Source organism: Triturus cristatus, chromosome 10 (genome assembly GCF_964204655.1).
Source record: "Triturus cristatus chromosome 10, aTriCri1.1, whole genome shotgun sequence".
In the NCBI taxonomy this organism is placed as follows: domain Eukaryota; kingdom Metazoa; phylum Chordata; class Amphibia; order Caudata; family Salamandridae; genus Triturus; species Triturus cristatus.
The window spans coordinates 846,672,215-846,688,927 of record NC_140593.1 but is presented as its reverse complement, the minus strand read 5'-3'; the positions used below and the strand labels follow the sequence as shown (position 1 = coordinate 846,688,927).

The 16,713-nt window shown below is 47.1% G+C and overlaps 23 non-coding genes across 23 annotated transcripts; all 23 read right to left on the bottom strand.

Moving 5' to 3' along the window:
• Positions 1–160: 160 nt before the first annotated feature.
• TRNAP-CGG (transfer RNA proline (anticodon CGG)) lies at positions 161–232 on the bottom strand. The gene has a single exon. It is a non-coding gene; the product is annotated as a tRNA-Pro (tRNA).
• Positions 233–1,158: 926 nt separating this feature from the next.
• On the bottom strand, positions 1,159–1,270 carry TRNAL-CAA (transfer RNA leucine (anticodon CAA)). Its single transcript has 2 exons — positions 1,233–1,270; positions 1,159–1,204 (listed from the first exon to the last, which is right to left on the bottom strand). It is a non-coding gene; the product is annotated as a tRNA-Leu (tRNA).
• A 289-nt stretch (positions 1,271–1,559) lies between these two features.
• Positions 1,560–1,632, bottom strand: TRNAV-AAC (transfer RNA valine (anticodon AAC)). The gene has a single exon. It is a non-coding gene; the product is annotated as a tRNA-Val (tRNA).
• Positions 1,633–2,018: 386 nt separating this feature from the next.
• TRNAP-AGG (transfer RNA proline (anticodon AGG)) lies at positions 2,019–2,090 on the bottom strand. The gene has a single exon. It is a non-coding gene; the product is annotated as a tRNA-Pro (tRNA).
• A 429-nt stretch (positions 2,091–2,519) lies between these two features.
• On the bottom strand, positions 2,520–2,592 carry TRNAV-UAC (transfer RNA valine (anticodon UAC)). The gene has a single exon. It is a non-coding gene; the product is annotated as a tRNA-Val (tRNA).
• Positions 2,593–2,977: 385 nt separating this feature from the next.
• Positions 2,978–3,049, bottom strand: TRNAP-CGG (transfer RNA proline (anticodon CGG)). Its single transcript has one exon. It is a non-coding gene; the product is annotated as a tRNA-Pro (tRNA).
• A 926-nt stretch (positions 3,050–3,975) lies between these two features.
• On the bottom strand, positions 3,976–4,087 carry TRNAL-CAA (transfer RNA leucine (anticodon CAA)). Its single transcript has 2 exons — positions 4,050–4,087; positions 3,976–4,021 (listed from the first exon to the last, which is right to left on the bottom strand). It is a non-coding gene; the product is annotated as a tRNA-Leu (tRNA).
• Positions 4,088–4,376: 289 nt separating this feature from the next.
• On the bottom strand, positions 4,377–4,449 carry TRNAV-AAC (transfer RNA valine (anticodon AAC)). The gene has a single exon. It is a non-coding gene; the product is annotated as a tRNA-Val (tRNA).
• Positions 4,450–4,835: 386 nt separating this feature from the next.
• TRNAP-AGG (transfer RNA proline (anticodon AGG)) lies at positions 4,836–4,907 on the bottom strand. Its single transcript has one exon. It is a non-coding gene; the product is annotated as a tRNA-Pro (tRNA).
• Positions 4,908–5,794: 887 nt separating this feature from the next.
• Positions 5,795–5,866, bottom strand: TRNAP-CGG (transfer RNA proline (anticodon CGG)). Its single transcript has one exon. It is a non-coding gene; the product is annotated as a tRNA-Pro (tRNA).
• Positions 5,867–6,792: 926 nt separating this feature from the next.
• On the bottom strand, positions 6,793–6,904 carry TRNAL-CAA (transfer RNA leucine (anticodon CAA)). The gene is made up of 2 exons: positions 6,867–6,904; positions 6,793–6,838 (listed from the first exon to the last, which is right to left on the bottom strand). It is a non-coding gene; the product is annotated as a tRNA-Leu (tRNA).
• Positions 6,905–7,193: 289 nt separating this feature from the next.
• TRNAV-AAC (transfer RNA valine (anticodon AAC)) lies at positions 7,194–7,266 on the bottom strand. Its single transcript has one exon. It is a non-coding gene; the product is annotated as a tRNA-Val (tRNA).
• Positions 7,267–7,652: 386 nt separating this feature from the next.
• Positions 7,653–7,724, bottom strand: TRNAP-AGG (transfer RNA proline (anticodon AGG)). The gene has a single exon. It is a non-coding gene; the product is annotated as a tRNA-Pro (tRNA).
• A 441-nt stretch (positions 7,725–8,165) lies between these two features.
• TRNAV-UAC (transfer RNA valine (anticodon UAC)) lies at positions 8,166–8,238 on the bottom strand. The gene has a single exon. It is a non-coding gene; the product is annotated as a tRNA-Val (tRNA).
• Positions 8,239–8,623: 385 nt separating this feature from the next.
• On the bottom strand, positions 8,624–8,695 carry TRNAP-CGG (transfer RNA proline (anticodon CGG)). The gene has a single exon. It is a non-coding gene; the product is annotated as a tRNA-Pro (tRNA).
• Positions 8,696–10,022: 1,327 nt separating this feature from the next.
• On the bottom strand, positions 10,023–10,095 carry TRNAV-AAC (transfer RNA valine (anticodon AAC)). The gene has a single exon. It is a non-coding gene; the product is annotated as a tRNA-Val (tRNA).
• A 386-nt stretch (positions 10,096–10,481) lies between these two features.
• On the bottom strand, positions 10,482–10,553 carry TRNAP-AGG (transfer RNA proline (anticodon AGG)). The gene has a single exon. It is a non-coding gene; the product is annotated as a tRNA-Pro (tRNA).
• An 887-nt stretch (positions 10,554–11,440) lies between these two features.
• TRNAP-CGG (transfer RNA proline (anticodon CGG)) lies at positions 11,441–11,512 on the bottom strand. Its single transcript has one exon. It is a non-coding gene; the product is annotated as a tRNA-Pro (tRNA).
• Positions 11,513–12,438: 926 nt separating this feature from the next.
• TRNAL-CAA (transfer RNA leucine (anticodon CAA)) lies at positions 12,439–12,550 on the bottom strand. The gene is made up of 2 exons: positions 12,513–12,550; positions 12,439–12,484 (listed from the first exon to the last, which is right to left on the bottom strand). It is a non-coding gene; the product is annotated as a tRNA-Leu (tRNA).
• A 1,706-nt stretch (positions 12,551–14,256) lies between these two features.
• TRNAP-CGG (transfer RNA proline (anticodon CGG)) lies at positions 14,257–14,328 on the bottom strand. Its single transcript has one exon. It is a non-coding gene; the product is annotated as a tRNA-Pro (tRNA).
• A 926-nt stretch (positions 14,329–15,254) lies between these two features.
• TRNAL-CAA (transfer RNA leucine (anticodon CAA)) lies at positions 15,255–15,366 on the bottom strand. The gene is made up of 2 exons: positions 15,329–15,366; positions 15,255–15,300 (listed from the first exon to the last, which is right to left on the bottom strand). It is a non-coding gene; the product is annotated as a tRNA-Leu (tRNA).
• Positions 15,367–15,654: 288 nt separating this feature from the next.
• Positions 15,655–15,727, bottom strand: TRNAV-AAC (transfer RNA valine (anticodon AAC)). The gene has a single exon. It is a non-coding gene; the product is annotated as a tRNA-Val (tRNA).
• Positions 15,728–16,614: 887 nt separating this feature from the next.
• Positions 16,615–16,687, bottom strand: TRNAV-UAC (transfer RNA valine (anticodon UAC)). The gene has a single exon. It is a non-coding gene; the product is annotated as a tRNA-Val (tRNA).
• Positions 16,688–16,713: the final 26 nt, after the last annotated feature.

Below are 16,713 nucleotides of genomic sequence, written 5' to 3'. Positions count from 1 at the left end.
AAAAGCAGTTGCAAAGAAGTCCGGCACTGAAATTCTATACGCCAAAAGTGGGAAACAGCGTGCAGGGAAAGGAACTTTTTCACCATACACGGCGTCTTATAGCATTGAAAAGAAGAAATGGTCCTACATAATAAGCAGCCTAAAAATAATTCCACAACATGGGCTCGTCCGGGATTTGAACCCGGGACCTCTCGCACCCGAAGCGAGAATCATACCCCTAGACCAACGAGCCTGATTCCCCTGTCAGCAATTTGAACAATTTCTGATGCGTCTTTCAGAAACAAAGCAGTGCTATTTGGCTGCTCTCTCTCTATGTGAGCCACACAAAGTCATGTTTTCTCTCAAGGTGTTGTTTTTTTCACTCTTGCAAGGAAGGGATCAGCCGATATCCTAGCTGCCAGTGAGCAGAAAAAAGGCACTGATGAGAACTGCAGGCACTTTCTGGCACTTGTACTTCTCTGCAAGTCCTGGACCCTTGCCCCATTAACTTCCACCCCAGAAGCAAGGGAGGGCCTGCCAATTCTTGCTCCTAAGAAAGAGGTGTTTGATTCTTGGATTCAAACACGCTCGATCAGGCTCGATCAGGCGAGATTTATATGAGTGGCTCGCAGGACTAAAACACTCACCTGGGAGACCCAGGGTGGCTGAATTCCCAGAATGGCCATTGTTGGGCAAGTCACCTCCTTTCCTCCTGCCTCAATCTAGAATTGGCTGCAAATCACAAGATAGAGTTCAATGTCCGTGTGTACTGCCTACTCCCAGCTACCTCTCTGTCTTCCTTATGTAAATTAAAATTCGCAAGGGGGGACCAATGACAATCTGCTCCTCCCACATAACCAGGAAGCCCTGTTGAACATGTCTGCCTGTGTTGTTGCAGGGACAGTGCCTTCTCCGCCCAAAAGGTGGCAGGAGAGCCTCACAACAAAGATGGGATCAACTGCTTAATGAGAAACAAGCACAGCAGTTAGTGTGATGGAGTGCAAATTTAACGGAAGGTGTGCCTGAGGTGTCCCTTCCAGGAATACATGGAATTGTGATTGAGGGCCCAGCCTGATCGTTGGTGGATTTCTCGTCATATGTTACAGGTCCGTGCAAAGATTGTGGTGTGTGGGGAATGCACTGCAAAAAACAGGACGATTTAAGGGTGTAAAAGAGACCTGTCAGAAGTGGGATTTGAACCCACGCCTCCATGAGGAGACCAGAAGTCTCAGTTGCACTGAAGATCAAGCTCTCTTGAGTCTGGCGCCTTAGACCACTCGGCCATCCTGACTGCTCTGGCTATGTACAGGTCTGACTCTTCTGTCTGCACTTGCCAATGTTTGCACTTACAGCGTTCGCAGCAATGTCACAGGTGTAAAGGCCCCACAATACACGATGGCATGATAAAATAAAAAGCTAGGCACAAGAGCGACCACTGATGGATGCGGATTACTTTGTTTCGTCTTGGAAAAGTAAAGGTAGTTTCCCACAGCTCGCTGGGTTCATGGACCGCCTCTTCTTAAGCTTGCATTGAGATAATAAGGTTTTAGAGGGTGCACATAAAAGCAGCTCATGCACAGTGTTTCTGCCCGGTCTCGAACCGGGGACCTTTCGCGTGTTAGGCGAACGTGATGACCACTACACTACAGAAACTAACTTGCTGTGATTTACTGTTAGAGCAAGGTTCCTCTCAAGGATTCTCTCTACTTCTATTCTGCTGTATCAGCAGCCACTCAGAAAGCGAGGAGCAAGTGTGAAAACTGCAGAGATATCAGCCAACATGCTTGCAATTAGACGTATTAAAAATTTACTTATGCAGGCATCGACAGACAAATATCTGATGCCTAAATGCCAGCAAGTACAGCTTGGGAAAGCATCACCTGGGACACACACAGACTAAGCATGAAGGCAGAAAAAGCATGGATATCCGTTTTTCTTCTGAGGTTCAAAATAATTTGTGCAACAATGCGCCGAGTGTAATGAGAAATAGTCAGGCATTGTCAGTTTTGAGTAGGATTCGTATGTTTACCTCTAAAAAAGGGCTCGTCCGGGATTTGAACCCGGGACCTCTCGCACCCTAAGCGAGAATCATACCCCTAGACCAACGAGCCGAGGCACACAAGAGACACCTTTTGCACCGGCTCCGGGGGTTATTGGCAGCGAGTTGGTGAATGATTCACCCAAAGCAAGCAACTGCACATGCTGCTCTCTTCTGCAATATGGTTGCTGTCTTTTCCATGGCCGTCATCGAACAAGAAATGAAAATACCTCCATCCTTCAGACATTTTGTTTGCTCTAGGTGTATGCTCTCGGTGAGGACAATAAAACAATTTCTGCTCTCATGCCTTGCTTTCATCAAGTAGGCCCACCCTTCAGTACAAAAGGACGTGCAAACGAATGGCGCAAACTATCGTCACTTCTCTTTTTGAGCTGTCACTGATGCCCCTGGAGCACAGTACGTCACGCTGGTGAGGGATAGACAGCTTCCATTATCTCAGCTTTCCTATAAGTTGAGAGAGTAAATGCAAACAATAAGCTGCTGTTTCTGCCCGGTCTCGAACCAGGGACCTTTCGCGTGTAAAGCGAACGTGATAACCACTACACCACAGAAACAGATACTCTTGCAGCAATCTTCTTGGCATGTAGTGGGCTGGAAAGCACAGACCAAGGGCCAATGTCCATGAAGCTCAACGTTGGACCCTCCTTACCCGATCTCTTTCTTTGGAAGAAAGGAACGAGGACCACTTTTATTCCAAAAGGCGATTTTAAAACCATACCTGAAATCACGCTAGAAAAACACTTTGAATTTAATGTTCCTACACTGATGGTCCACCCCAGAAAAGCAGTTGCAAAGAAGTCCGGCACTGAAATTCTATACGCCAAAAGTGGGAAACAGCGTGCAGGGAAAGGAACTTTTTCACCATACACGGCGTCTTATAGCATTGAAAAGAAGAAATGGTCCTACATAATAAGCAGCCTAAAAATAATTCCACAACATGGGCTCGTCCGGGATTTGAACCCGGGACCTCTCGCACCCGAAGCGAGAATCATACCCCTAGACCAACGAGCCTGATTCCCCTGTCAGCAATTTGAACAATTTCTGATGCGTCTTTCAGAAACAAAGCAGTGCTATTTGGCTGCTCTCTCTCTATGTGAGCCACACAAAGTCATGTTTTCTCTCAAGGTGTTGTTTTTTTCACTCTTGCAAGGAAGGGATCAGCCGATATCCTAGCTGCCAGTGAGCAGAAAAAAGGCACTGATGAGAACTGCAGGCACTTTCTGGCACTTGTACTTCTCTGCAAGTCCTGGACCCTTGCCCCATTAACTTCCACCCCAGAAGCAAGGGAGGGCCTGCCAATTCTTGCTCCTAAGAAAGAGGTGTTTGATTCTTGGATTCAAACACGCTCGATCAGGCTCGATCAGGCGAGATTTATATGAGTGGCTCGCAGGACTGAAACACTCACCTGGGAGACCCAGGGTGGCTGAATTCCCAGAATGGCCATTGTTGGGCAAGTCACCTCCTTTCCTCCTGCCTCAATCTAGAATTGGCTGCAAATCACAAGATAGAGTTCAATGTCCGTGTGTACTGCCTACTCCCAGCTACCTCTCTGTCTTCCTTATGTAAATTAAAATTCGCAAGGGGGGACCAATGACAATCTGCTCCTCCCACATAACCAGGAAGCCCTGTTGAACATGTCTGCCTGTGTTGTTGCAGGGACAGTGCCTTCTCCGCCCAAAAGGTGGCAGGAGAGCCTCACAACAAAGATGGGATCAACTGCTTAATGAGAAACCAGCACAGCAGTTAGTGTGATGGAGTGCAAATTTAACGGAAGGTGTGCCTGAGGTGTCCCTTCCAGGAATACATGGAATTGTGATTGAGGGCCCAGCCTGATCGTTGGTGGATTTCTCGTCATATGTTACAGGTCCGTGCAAAGATTGTGGTGTGTGGGGAATGCACTGCAAAAAACAGGACGATTTAAGGGTGTAAAAGAGACCTGTCAGAAGTGGGATTTGAACCCACGCCTCCATGAGGAGACCAGAAGTCTCAGTTGCACTGAAGATCAAGCTCTCTTGAGTCTGGCGCCTTAGACCACTCGGCCATCCTGACTGCCCTGGCTATGTACAGGTCTGACTCTTCTGTCTGCACTTGCCAATGTTTGCACTTACAGCGTTCGCAGCAATGTCACAGGTGTAAAGGCCCCACAATACACGATGGCATGATAAAATAAAAAGCTAGGCACAAGAGCGACCACTGATGGATGCGGATTACTTTGTTTCGTCTTGGAAAAGTAAAGGAAGTTTCCCACAGCTCGCTGGGTTCATGGACCGCCTCTTCTTAAGCTTGCATTGAGATAATAAGGTTTTAGAGGGTGCACATAAAAGCAGCTCATGCACAGTGTTTCTGCCCGGTCTCGAACCGGGGACCTTTCGCGTGTTAGGCGAACGTGATGACCACTACACTACAGAAACTAACTTGCTGTGTTTTACTGTTAGAGCAAGGTTCCTCTCAAGGATTCTCTCTACTTCTATTCTGCTGTATCAGCAGCCACTCAGAAAGCGAGGAGCAAGTGTGAAAACTGCAGAGATATCAGCCAACATGCTTGCAATTAGACGTATTAAAAATTTACTTATGCAGGCATCGACAGACAAATATCTGATGCCTAAATGCCAGCAAGTACAGCTTGGGAAAGCATCACCTGGGACACACACAGACTAAGCATGAAGGCAGAAAAAGCATGGATATCCGTTTTTCTTCTGAGGTTCAAAATAATTTGTGCAACAATGCGCCGAGTGTAATGAGAAATAGTCAGGCATTGTCAGTTTTGAGTAGGATTCGTATGTTTACCTCTAAAAAAGGGCTCGTCCGGGATTTGAACCCGGGACCTCTCGCACCCTAAGCGAGAATCATACCCCTAGACCAACGAGCCGAGGCACACAAGAGACACCTTTTGCACCGGCTCCGGGGGTTATTGGCAGCGAGTTGGTGAATGATTCACCCAAAGCAAGCAACTGCACATGCTGCTCTCTTCTGCAATATGGTTGCTGTCTTTTCCATGGCCGTCATCGAACAAGAAATGAAAATACCTCCATCCTTCAGACATTTTGTTTGCTCTAGGTGTATGCTCTCGGTGAGGACAATAAAACAATTTCTGCTCTCATGCCTTGCTTTCATCAAGTAGGCCCACCCTTCAGTACAAAAGGACGTGCAAACGAATGGCGCAAACTATCGTCACTTCTCTTTTTGAGCTGTCACTGATGCCCCTGGAGCACAGTACGTCACGCTGGTGAGGGATAGACAGCTTCCATTATCTCAGCTTTCCTATAAGTTGAGAGAGTAAATGCAAACAATAAGCTGCTGTTTCTGCCCGGTCTCGAACCAGGGACCTTTCGCGTGTAAAGCGAACGTGATAAACACTACACCACAGAAACAGATACTCTTGCAGCAATCTTCTTGGCATGTAGTGGGCTGGAAAGCACAGACCAAGGGCCAATGTCCATGAAGCTCAACGTTGGACCCTCCTTACCCGATCTCTTTCTTTGGAAGAAAGGAACGAGGACCACTTTTATTCCAAAAGGCGATTTTAAAACCATACCTGAAATCACGCTAGAAAAACACTTTGAATTTAATGTTCCTACACTGATGGTCCACCCCAGAAAAGCAGTTGCAAAGAAGTCCGGCACTGAAATTCTATACGCCAAAAGTGGGAAACAGCGTGCAGGGAAAGGAACTTTTTCACCATACACGGCGTCTTATAGCATTGAAAAGAAGAAATGGTCCTACATAATAAGCAGCCTAAAAATAATTCCACAACATGGGCTCGTCCGGGATTTGAACCCGGGACCTCTCGCACCCGAAGCAAGAATCATACCCCTAGACCAACGAGCCTGATTCCCCTGTCAGCAATTTGAACAATTTCTGATGCGTCTTTCAGAAACAAAGCAGTGCTATTTGGCTGCTCTCTCTCTATGTGAGCCACACAAAGTCATGTTTTCTCTCAAGGTGTTGTTTTTTTCACTCTTGCAAGGAAGGGATCAGCCGATATCCTAGCTGCCAGTGAGCAGAAAAAAGGCACTGATGAGAACTGCAGGCACTTTCTGGCACTTGTACTTCTCTGCAAGTCCTGGACCCTTGCCCCATTAACTTCCACCCCAGAAGCAAGGGAGGGCTTGCCAATTCTTGCTCCTAAGAAAGAGGTGTTTGATTCTTGGATTCAAACACGCTCGATCAGGCTCGATCAGGCGAGATTTATATGAGTGGCTCGCAGGACTGAAACACTCACCTGGGAGACCCAGGGTGGCTGAATTCCCAGAATGGCCATTGTTGGGCAAGTCACCTCCTTTCCTCCTGCCTCAATCTAGAATTGGCTGCAAATCACAAGATAGAGTTCAATGTCCGTGTGTACTGCCTACTCCCAGCTACCTCTCTGTCTTCCTTATGTAAATTAAAATTCGCAAGGGGGGACCAATGACAATCTGCTCCTCCCACATAACCAGGAAGCCCTGTTGAACATGTCTGCCTGTGTTGTTGCAGGGACAGTGCCTTCTCCGCCCAAAAGGTGGCAGGAGAGCCTCACAACAAAGATGGGATCAACTGCTTAATGAGAAACCAGCACAGCAGTTAGTGTGATGGAGTGCAAATTTAACGGAAGGTGTGCCTGAGGTGTCCCTTCCAGGAATACATGGAATTGTGATTGAGGGCCCAGCCTGATCGTTGGTGGATTTCTCGTCATATGTTACAGGTCCGTGCAAAGATTGTGGTGTGTGGGGAATGCACTGCAAAAAACAGGACGATTTAAGGGTGTAAAAGAGACCTGTCAGAAGTGGGATTTGAACCCACGCCTCCATGAGGAGACCAGAAGTCTCAGTTGCACTGAAGATCAAGCTCTCTTGAGTCTGGCGCCTTAGACCACTCGGCCATCCTGACTGCCCTGGCTATGTACAGGTCTGACTCTTCTGTCTGCACTTGCCAATGTTTGCACTTACAGCGTTCGCAGCAATGTCACAGGTGTAAAGGCCCCACAATACACGATGGCATGATAAAATAAAAAGCTAGGCACAAGAGCGACCACTGATGGATGCGGATTACTTTGTTTCGTCTTGGAAAAGTAAAGGAAGTTTCCCACAGCTCGCTGGGTTCATGGACCGCCTCTTCTTAAGCTTGCATTGAGATAATAAGGTTTTAGAGGGTGCACATAAAAGCAGCTCATGCACAGTGTTTCTGCCCGGTCTCGAACCGGGGACCTTTCGCGTGTTAGGCGAACGTGATGACCACTACACTACAGAAACTAACTTGCTGTGTTTTACTGTTAGAGCAAGGTTCCTCTCAAGGATTCTCTCTACTTCTATTCTGCTGTATCAGCAGCCACTCAGAAAGCGAGGAGCAAGTGTGAAAACTGCAGAGATATCAGCCAACATGCTTGCAATTAGACGTATTAAAAATTTACTTATGCAGGCATCGACAGACAAATATCTGATGCCTAAATGCCAGCAAGTACAGCTTGGGAAAGCATCACCTGGGACACACACAGACTAAGCATGAAGGCAGAAAAAGCATGGATATCCGTTTTTCTTCTGAGGTTCAAAATAATTTGTGCAACAATGCGCCGAGTGTAATGAGAAATAGTCAGGCATTGTCAGTTTTGAGTAGGATTCGTATGTTTACCTCTAAAAAAGGGCTCGTCCGGGATTTGAACCCGGGACCTCTCGCACCCTAAGCGAGAATCATACCCCTAGACCAACGAGCCGAGGCACACAAGAGACACCTTTCGCACCGGCTCCGGGGGTTATTGGCAGCGAGTTGGTGAATGATTCACCCAAAGCAAGCAACTGCACATGCTGCTCTCTTCTGCAATATGGTTGCTGTCTTTTCCATGGCCGTCATCGAACAAGAAATGAAAATACCTCCATCCTTCAGACATTTTGTTTGCTCTAGGTGTATGCTCTCGGTGAGGTCAATAAAACCATTTCTGCTCTCATGCCTTGCTTTCATGAAGTAGGCCCAACCTTCAGTACACAAGGACGTGCAAACGAATAGCGCAAACTATCGTCACTTCTCTTTTTGAGCTGTCACTGATGCCCCTGGAGCACAGTACATCACGCTGGTGAGGGATAGACAGCTTCCATTATCTCAGCTTTCCTATAAGTTGAGAGAGTAAATGCAAACTGTGTGAAAAACAGAAAGCTGCTGTTTCTGCCCGGTCTCGAACCAGGGACCTTTCGCGTGTAAAGCGAACGTGATAACCACTACACTACAGAAACAGACACGCTTGCACGAATCTTCTTGGCATGTAGTGGGCTGGAATGCACAGACCAAGGGCCAATGTCCATGAAGCTCAAAGTTGGACCCTCCTTACCCGATCTCTTTCTTTGGAAGAAAGGAACGAGGACCACTTTTATTCCAAAAGGCGATTTTAAAACCATACCTGAAATCACACTAGAAAAACACTTTGCATTTAATTTTCCTACACTGATGGTCCACCCCAGAAAAGCAGTTGCAAAGAAGTCCGGCACTGAAATTCTATACGCCAAAAGTGGGAAATAGCGTAGAGGGAAAGGAACTTTCTCACCATACACGGCGTCTTATAGCATTGAAAAGAAGAAATGGCCCTATATAATAAGCAGCCTAAAAATAATTCCACAGCATGGGCTCGTCCGGGATTTGAACCCGGGACCTCTCGCACCCGAAGCGAGAATCATACCCCTAGACCAACGAGCCTGATTCCCCTGTCAGCAATTTGAACAATTTCTGATGCGTCTTTCAGAAACAAAGCAGTGCTATTTGGCTGCTCTCTCTCTATGTGAGCCACACAAAGTCATGTTTTCTCTCAAGGTGTTGTTTTTTTCACTCTTGCAAGGAAGGGATCAGCCGATATCCTAGCTGCCAGTGAGCAGAAAAAAGGCACTGATGAGAACTGCAGGCACTTTCTGGCACTTGTACTTCTCTGCAAGTCCTGGACCCTTGCCCCATTAACTTCCACCCCAGAAGCAAGGGAGGGCCTGCCAATTCTTGCTCCTAAGAAAGAGGTGTTTGATTCTTGGATTCAAACACGCTCGATCAGGCTCGATCAGGCGAGATTTATATGAGTGGCTCGCAGGACTGAAACACTCACCTGGGAGACCCAGGGTGGCTGAATTCCCAGAATGGCCATTGTTGGGCAAGTCACCTCCTTTCCTCCTGCCTCAATCTAGAATTGGCTGCAAATCACAAGATAGAGTTCAATGTCCGTGTGTACTGCCTACTCCCAGCTACCTCTCTGTCTTCCTTATGTAAATTAAAATTCGCAAGGGGGGACCAATGACAATCTGCTCCTCCCACATAACCAGGAAGCCCTGTTGAACATGTCTGCCTGTGTTGTTGCAGGGACAGTGCCTTCTCCGCCCAAAAGGTGGCAGGAGAGCCTCACAACAAAGATGGGATCAACTGCTTAATGAGAAACCAGCACAGCAGTTAGTGTGATGGAGTGCAAATTTAACGGAAGGTGTGCCTGAGGTGTCCCTTCCAGGAATACATGGAATTGTGATTGAGGGCCCAGCCTGATCGTTGGTGGATTTCTCGTCATATGTTACAGGTCCGTGCAAAGATTGTGGTGTGCGGGGAATGCACTGCAAAAAACAGGACGATTTAAGGGTGTAAAAGAGACCTGTCAGAAGTGGGATTTGAACCCACGCCTCCATGAGGAGACCAGAAGTCTCAGTTGCACTGAAGATCAAGCTCTCTTGAGTCTGGCGCCTTAGACCACTCAGCCATCCTGACTGCCCTGGCTATGTACAGGTCTGACTCTTCTGTCTGCACTTGCCAATGTTTGCACTTACAGCGTTCGCAGCAATGTCACAGGTGTAAAGGCCCCACAATACACGATGGCATGATAAAATAAAAAGCTAGGCACAAGAGCGACCACTGATGGATGCGGATTACTTTGTTTCGTCTTGGAAAAGTAAAGGAAGTTTCCCACAGCTCGCTGGGTTCATGGACCGCCTCTTCTTAAGCTTGCATTGAGATAATAAGGTTTTAGAGGGTGCACATAAAAGCAGCTCATGCACAGTGTTTCTGCCCGGTCTCGAACCGGGGACCTTTCGCGTGTTAGGCGAACGTGATGACCACTACACTACAGAAACTAACTTGCTGTGTTTTACTGTTAGAGCAAGGTTCCTCTCAAGGATTCTCTCTACTTCTATTCTGCTGTATCAGCAGCCACTCAGAAAGCGAGGAGCAAGTGTGAAAACTGCAGAGATATCAGCCAACATGCTTGCAATTAGACGTATTAAAAATTTACTTATGCAGGCATCGACAGACAAATATCTGATGCCTAAATGCCAGCAAGTACAGCTTGGGAAAGCATCACCTGGGACACACACAGACTAAGCATGAAGGCAGAAAAAGCATGGATATCCGTTTTTCTTCTGAGGTTCAAAATAATTTGTGCAACAATGCGCCGAGTGTAATGAGAAATAGTCAGGCATTGTCAGTTTTGAGTAGGATTCGTATGTTTACCTCTAAAAAAGGGCTCGTCCGGGATTTGAACCCGGGACCTCTCGCACCCTAAGCGAGAATCATACCCCTAGACCAACGAGCCGAGGCACACAAGAGACACCTTTTGCACCGGCTCCGGGGGTTATTGGCAGCGAGTTGGTGAATGATTCACCCAAAGCAAGCAACTGCACATGCTGCTCTCTTCTGCAATATGGTTGCTGTCTTTTCCATGGCCGTCATCGAACAAGAAATGAAAATACCTCCATCCTTCAGACATTTTGTTTGCTCTAGGTGTATGCTCTCGGTGAGGACAATAAAACAATTTCTGCTCTCATGCCTTGCTTTCATCAAGTAGGCCCACCCTTCAGTACAAAAGGACGTGCAAACGAATGGCGCAAACTATCGTCACTTCTCTTTTTGAGCTGTCACTGATGCCCCTGGAGCACAGTACGTCACGCTGGTGAGGGATAGACAGCTTCCATTATCTCAGCTTTCCTATAAGTTGAGAGAGTAAATGCAAACAATAAGCTGCAGTTTCTGCCCGGTCTTGAACAAGGGACCTTTCGCGTGTAAAGCGAACGTGATAACCACTACACCACAGAAACAGATACTCTTGCAGCAATCTTCTTGGCATGTAGTGGGCTGGAAAGCACAGACCAAGGGCCAATGTCCATGAAGCTCAACGTTGGACCCTCCTTACCCGATCTCTTTCTTTGGAAGAAAGGAACGAGGACCACTTTTATTCCAAAAGGCGATTTTAAAACCATACCTGAAATCACGCTAGAAAAACACTTTGAATTTAATGTTCCTACACTGATGGTCCACCCCAGAAAAGCAGTTGCAAAGAAGTCCGGCACTGAAATTCTATACGCCAAAACTGGGAAACAGCGTGCAGGGAAAGGAACTTTTTCACCATACACGGCGTCTTATAGCATTGAAAAGAAGAAATGGTCCTACATAATAAGCAGCCTAAAAATAATTCCACAACATGGGCTCATCCGGGATTTGAACCCGGGACCTCTCGCACCCGAAGCGAGAATCATACCCCTAGACCAACGAGCCTGATTCCCCTGTCAGCAATTTGAACAATTTCTGATGCGTCTTTCAGAAACAAAGCAGTGCTATTTGGCTGCTCTCTCTCTATGTGAGCCACACAAAGTCATGTTTTCTCTCAAGGTGTTGTTTTTTTCACTCTTGCAAGGAAGGGATCAGCCGATATCCTAGCTGCCAGTGAGCAGAAAAAAGGCACTGATGAGAACTGCAGGCACTTTCTGGCACTTGTACTTCTCTGCAAGTCCTGGACCCTTGCCCCATTAACTTCCACCCCAGAAGCAAGGGAGGGCCTGCCAATTCTTGCTCCTAAGAAAGAGGTGTTTGATTCTTGGATTCAAACACGCTCGATCAGGCTCGATCAGGCGAGATTTATATGAGTGGCTCGCAGGACTGAAACACTCACCTGGGAGACCCAGGGTGGCTGAATTCCCAGAATGGCCATTGTTGGGCAAGTCACCTCCTTTCCTCCTGCCTCAATCTAGAATTGGCTGCAAATCACAAGATAGAGTTCAATGTCCGTGTGTACTGCCTACTCCCAGCTACCTCTCTGTCTTCCTTATGTAAATTAAAATTCGCAAGGGGGGACCAATGACAATCTGCTCCTCCCACATAACCAGGAAGCCCTGTTGAACATGTCTGCCTGTGTTGTTGCAGGGACAGTGCCTTCTCCGCCCAAAAGGTGGCAGGAGAGCCTCACAACAAAGATGGGATCAACTGCTTAATGAGAAACCAGCACAGCAGTTAGTGTGATGGAGTGCAAATTTAACGGAAGGTGTGCCTGAGGTGTCCCTTCCAGGAATACATGGAATTGTGATTGAGGGCCCAGCCTGATCGTTGGTGGATTTCTCGTCATATGTTACAGGTCCGTGCAAAGATTGTGGTGTGTGGGGAATGCACTGCAAAAAACAGGACGATTTAAGGGTGTAAAAGAGACCTGTCAGAAGTGGGATTTGAACCCACGCCTCCATGAGGAGACCAGAAGTCTCAGTTGCACTGAAGATCAAGCTCTCTTGAGTCTGGCGCCTTAGACCACTCGGCCATCCTGACAGCCCTGGCTATGTACAGGTCTGACTCTTCTGTCTGCACTTGCCAATGTTTGCACTTACAGCGTTCGCAGCAATGTCACAGGTGTAAAGGCCCCACAATACACGATGGCATGATAAAAAAAAAGCTAGGCACAAGAGCGACCACTGATGGATGCGGATTACTTTGTTTCGTCTTGGAAAAGTAAAAGAAGTTTCCCACAGCTCGCTGGGTTCATGGACCGCCTCTTCTTAAGCTTGCATTGAGATAATAAGGTTTTAGAGGGTGCACATAAAAGCAGCTCATGCACAGTGTTTCTGCCCGCTCTCGAACCGGGGACCTTTTGCGTGTTAGGCGAACGTGATGACCACTACACTACAGAAACTAACTTGCTGTGTTTTACTGTTAGAGCAAGGTTCCTCTCAAGGATTCTCTCTACTTCTATTCTGCTGTATCAGCAGCCACTCAGAAAGCGAGGAGCAAGTGTGAAAACTGCAGAGATATCAGCCAACATGCTTGCAATTAGACGTATTAAAAATTTACTTATGCAGGCATCGACAGACAAATATCTGATGCCTAAATGCCAGCAAGTACAGCTTGGGAAAGCATCACCTGGGACACACACAGACTAAGCATGAAGGCAGAAAAAGCATGTATATCCGTTTTTCTTCTGAGGTTCAAAATAATTTGTGCAACAATGCGCCGAGTGTAATGAGAAATAGTCAGGCATTGTCAGTTTTGAGTAGGATTCGTATGTTTACCTCTAAAAAAGGGCTCGTCCGGGATTTGAACCCGGGACCTCTCGCACCCTAAGCGAGAATCATACCCCTAGACCAACGAACCGAGGCACACAAGAGACACCTTTTGCACCGGCTCCGGGGGTTATTGGCAGCGAGTTGGTGAATGATTCACCCAAAGCAAGCAACTGCACATGCTGCTCTCTTCTGCAATATGGTTGCTGTCTTTTCCATGGCCGTCATCGAACAAGAAATGAAAATACCTCCATCCTTCAGACATTTTGTTTGCTCTAGGTGTATGCTCTCGGTGAGGACAATAAAACAATTTCTGCTCTCATGCCTTGCTTTCATCAAGTAGGCCCACCCTTCAGTACAAAAGGACGTGCAAACGAATGGCGCAAACTATCGTCACTTCTCTTTTTGAGCTGTCACTGATGCCCCTGGAGCACAGTACGTCACGCTGGTGAGGGATAGACAGCTTCCATTATCTCAGCTTTCCTATAAGTTGAGAGAGTAAATGCAAACAATAAGCTGCAGTTTCTGCCCGGTCTGGAACAAGGGACCTTTCGCGTGTAAAGCGAACGTGATAACCACTACACCACAGAAACAGATACTCTTGCAGCAATCTTCTTGGCATGTAGTGGGCTGGAAAGCACAGACCAAGGGCCAATGTCCATGAAGCTCAACGTTGGACCCTCCTTACCCGATCTCTTTCTTTGGAAGAAAGGAACGAGGACCACTTTTATTCCAAAAGGCGATTTTAAAACCATACCTGAAATCACGCTAGAAAAACACTTTGAATTTAATGTTCCTACACTGATGGTCCACCCCAGAAAAGCAGTTGCAAAGAAGTCCGGCACTGAAATTCTATACGCCAAAACTGGGAAACAGCGTGCAGGGAAAGGAACTTTTTCACCATACACGGCGTCTTATAGCATTGAAAAGAAGAAATGGTCCTACATAATAAGCAGCCTAAAAATAATTCCACAACATGGGCTCGTCCGGGATTTGAACCCGGGACCTCTCGCACCCGAAGCGAGAATCATACCCCTAGACCAACGAGCCTGATTCCCCTGTCAGCAATTTGAACAATTTCTGATGCGTCTTTCAGAAACAAAGCAGTGCTATTTGGCTGCTCTCTCTCTATGTGAGCCACACAAAGTCATGTTTTCTCTCAAGGTGTTGTTTTTTTCACTCTTGCAAGGAAGGGATCAGCCGATATCCTAGCTGCCAGTGAGCAGAAAAAAGGCACTGATGAGAACTGCAGGCACTTTCTGGCACTTGTACTTCTCTGCAAGTCCTGGACCCTTGCCCCATAAACTTCCACCCCAGAAGCAAGGGAGGGCCTGCCAATTCTTGCTCCTAAGAAAGAGGTGTTTGATTCTTGGATTCAAACACGCTCGATCAGACTCGATCAGGCGAGATTTATATGAGTGGCTCGCAGGACTGAAACACTCACCTGGGAGACCCAGGGTGGCTGAATTCCCAGAATGGCCATTGTTGGGCAAGTCACCTCCTTTCCTCCTGCCTCAATCTAGAATTGGCTGCAAATCACAAGATAGAGTTCAATGTCCGTGTGTACTGCCTACTCCCAGCTACCTCTCTGTCTTCCTTATGTAAATTAAAATTCGCAAGGGGGGACCAATGACAATCTGCTCCTCCCACATAACCAGGAAGCCCTGTTGAACATGTCTGCCTGTGTTGTTGCAGGGACAGTGCCTGCTCCGCCCAAAAGGTGGCAGGAGAGCCTCACAACAAAGATGGGATCAACTGCTTAATGAGAAACCAGCACAGCAGTTAGTGTGATGGAGTGCAAATTTAACGGAAGGTGTGCCTGAGGTGTCCCTTCCAGGAATACATGGAATTGTGATTGAGGGCCCAGCCTGATCGTTGGCGGATTTCTCGTCATATGTTACAGGTCCGTGCAAAGATTGTGGTGTGTGGGGAATGCACTGCAAAAAACAGGACGATTTAAGGGTGTGAAAGAGACCTGTCAGAAGTGGGATTTGAACCCACGCCTCCATGAGGAGACCAGAAGTCTCAGTTGCACTGAAGATCAAGCTCTCTTGAGTCTGGCGCCTTAGACCACTCGGCCATCCTGACAGCCCTGGCTATGTACAGGTCTGACTCTTCTGTCTGCACTTGCCAATGTTTGCACTTACAGCGTTCGCAGCAATGTCACAGGTGTAAAGGCCCCACAATACACGATGGCATGATAAAAAAAAAGCTAGGCACAAGAGCGACCACTGATGGATGCGGATTACTTTGTTTCGTCTTGGAAAAGTAAAAGAAGTTTCCCACAGCTCGCTGGGTTCATGGACCGCCTCTTCTTAAGCTTGCATTGAGATAATAAGGTTTTAGAGGGTGCACATAAAAGCAGCTCATGCACAGTGTTTCTGCCCGGTCTCGAACCGGGGACCTTTCGCGTGTTAGGCGAACGTGATGACCACTACACTACAGAAACTAACTTGCTGTGTTTTACTGTTAGAGCAAGGTTCCTCTCAAGGATTCTCTATACTTCAATTCTGCTGTATCAGCAGCCACTCAGAAAGCGAGGAGCAAGTGTGAAAACTGCAGAGATATCAGCCAACATGCTTGCAATTAGACGTATTAAAAATTTACTTATGCAGGCATCGACAGACAAATATCTGATCCTTAAATGCCAGCAAGTACAGCTTGGGAAAGCATCACCTGGGACACACACAGACTAAGCATGAAGGCAGAAAAAGCATGGATATCCGTTTTTCTTCTGAGGTTCAAAATAATTTGTGCAACAATGCGCCGAGTGTAATGAGAAATAGTCAGGCATTGTCAGTTTTGAGTAGGATTCGTATGTTTACCTCTAAAAAAGGGCTCGTCCGGGATTTGAACGCGGGACCTCTCGCACCCTAAGCGAGAATCATACCCCTAGACCAACGAGCCGAGGCACACAAGAGTCACCTTTTGCACCGGCTCCGGGGGTTATTGGCAGCGAGTTGGTGAATGATTCACCCAAAGCAAGCAACTGCACATGCTGCTCTCTTCTGCAATATGGTTGCTGTCTTTTCCATGGCCGTCATCGAACAAGAAATGAAAATACCTCCATCCTTCAGACATTTTGTTTGCTCTAGGTGTATGCTCTCGGTGAGGACAATAAAACAATTTCTGCTCTCATGCCTTGCTTTCATCAAGTAGGCCCACCCTTCAGTACAAAAGGACGTGCAAACGAATGGCGCAAACTATCGTCACTTCTCTTTTTGAGCTGTCACTGATGCCCCTGGAGCACAGTACGTCACGCTGGTGAGGGATAGACAGCTTCCATTATCTCAACTTTCCTATAAGTTGAGAGAGTAAATGCAAACAATAAGCTGCTGTTTCTGCCCGGTCTCGAACCAGGGACCTTTCGCGTGTAAAGCGAACGTGATAACCACTACACCACAGAAACAGATACTCTTTCAGCAATCTTCTTGG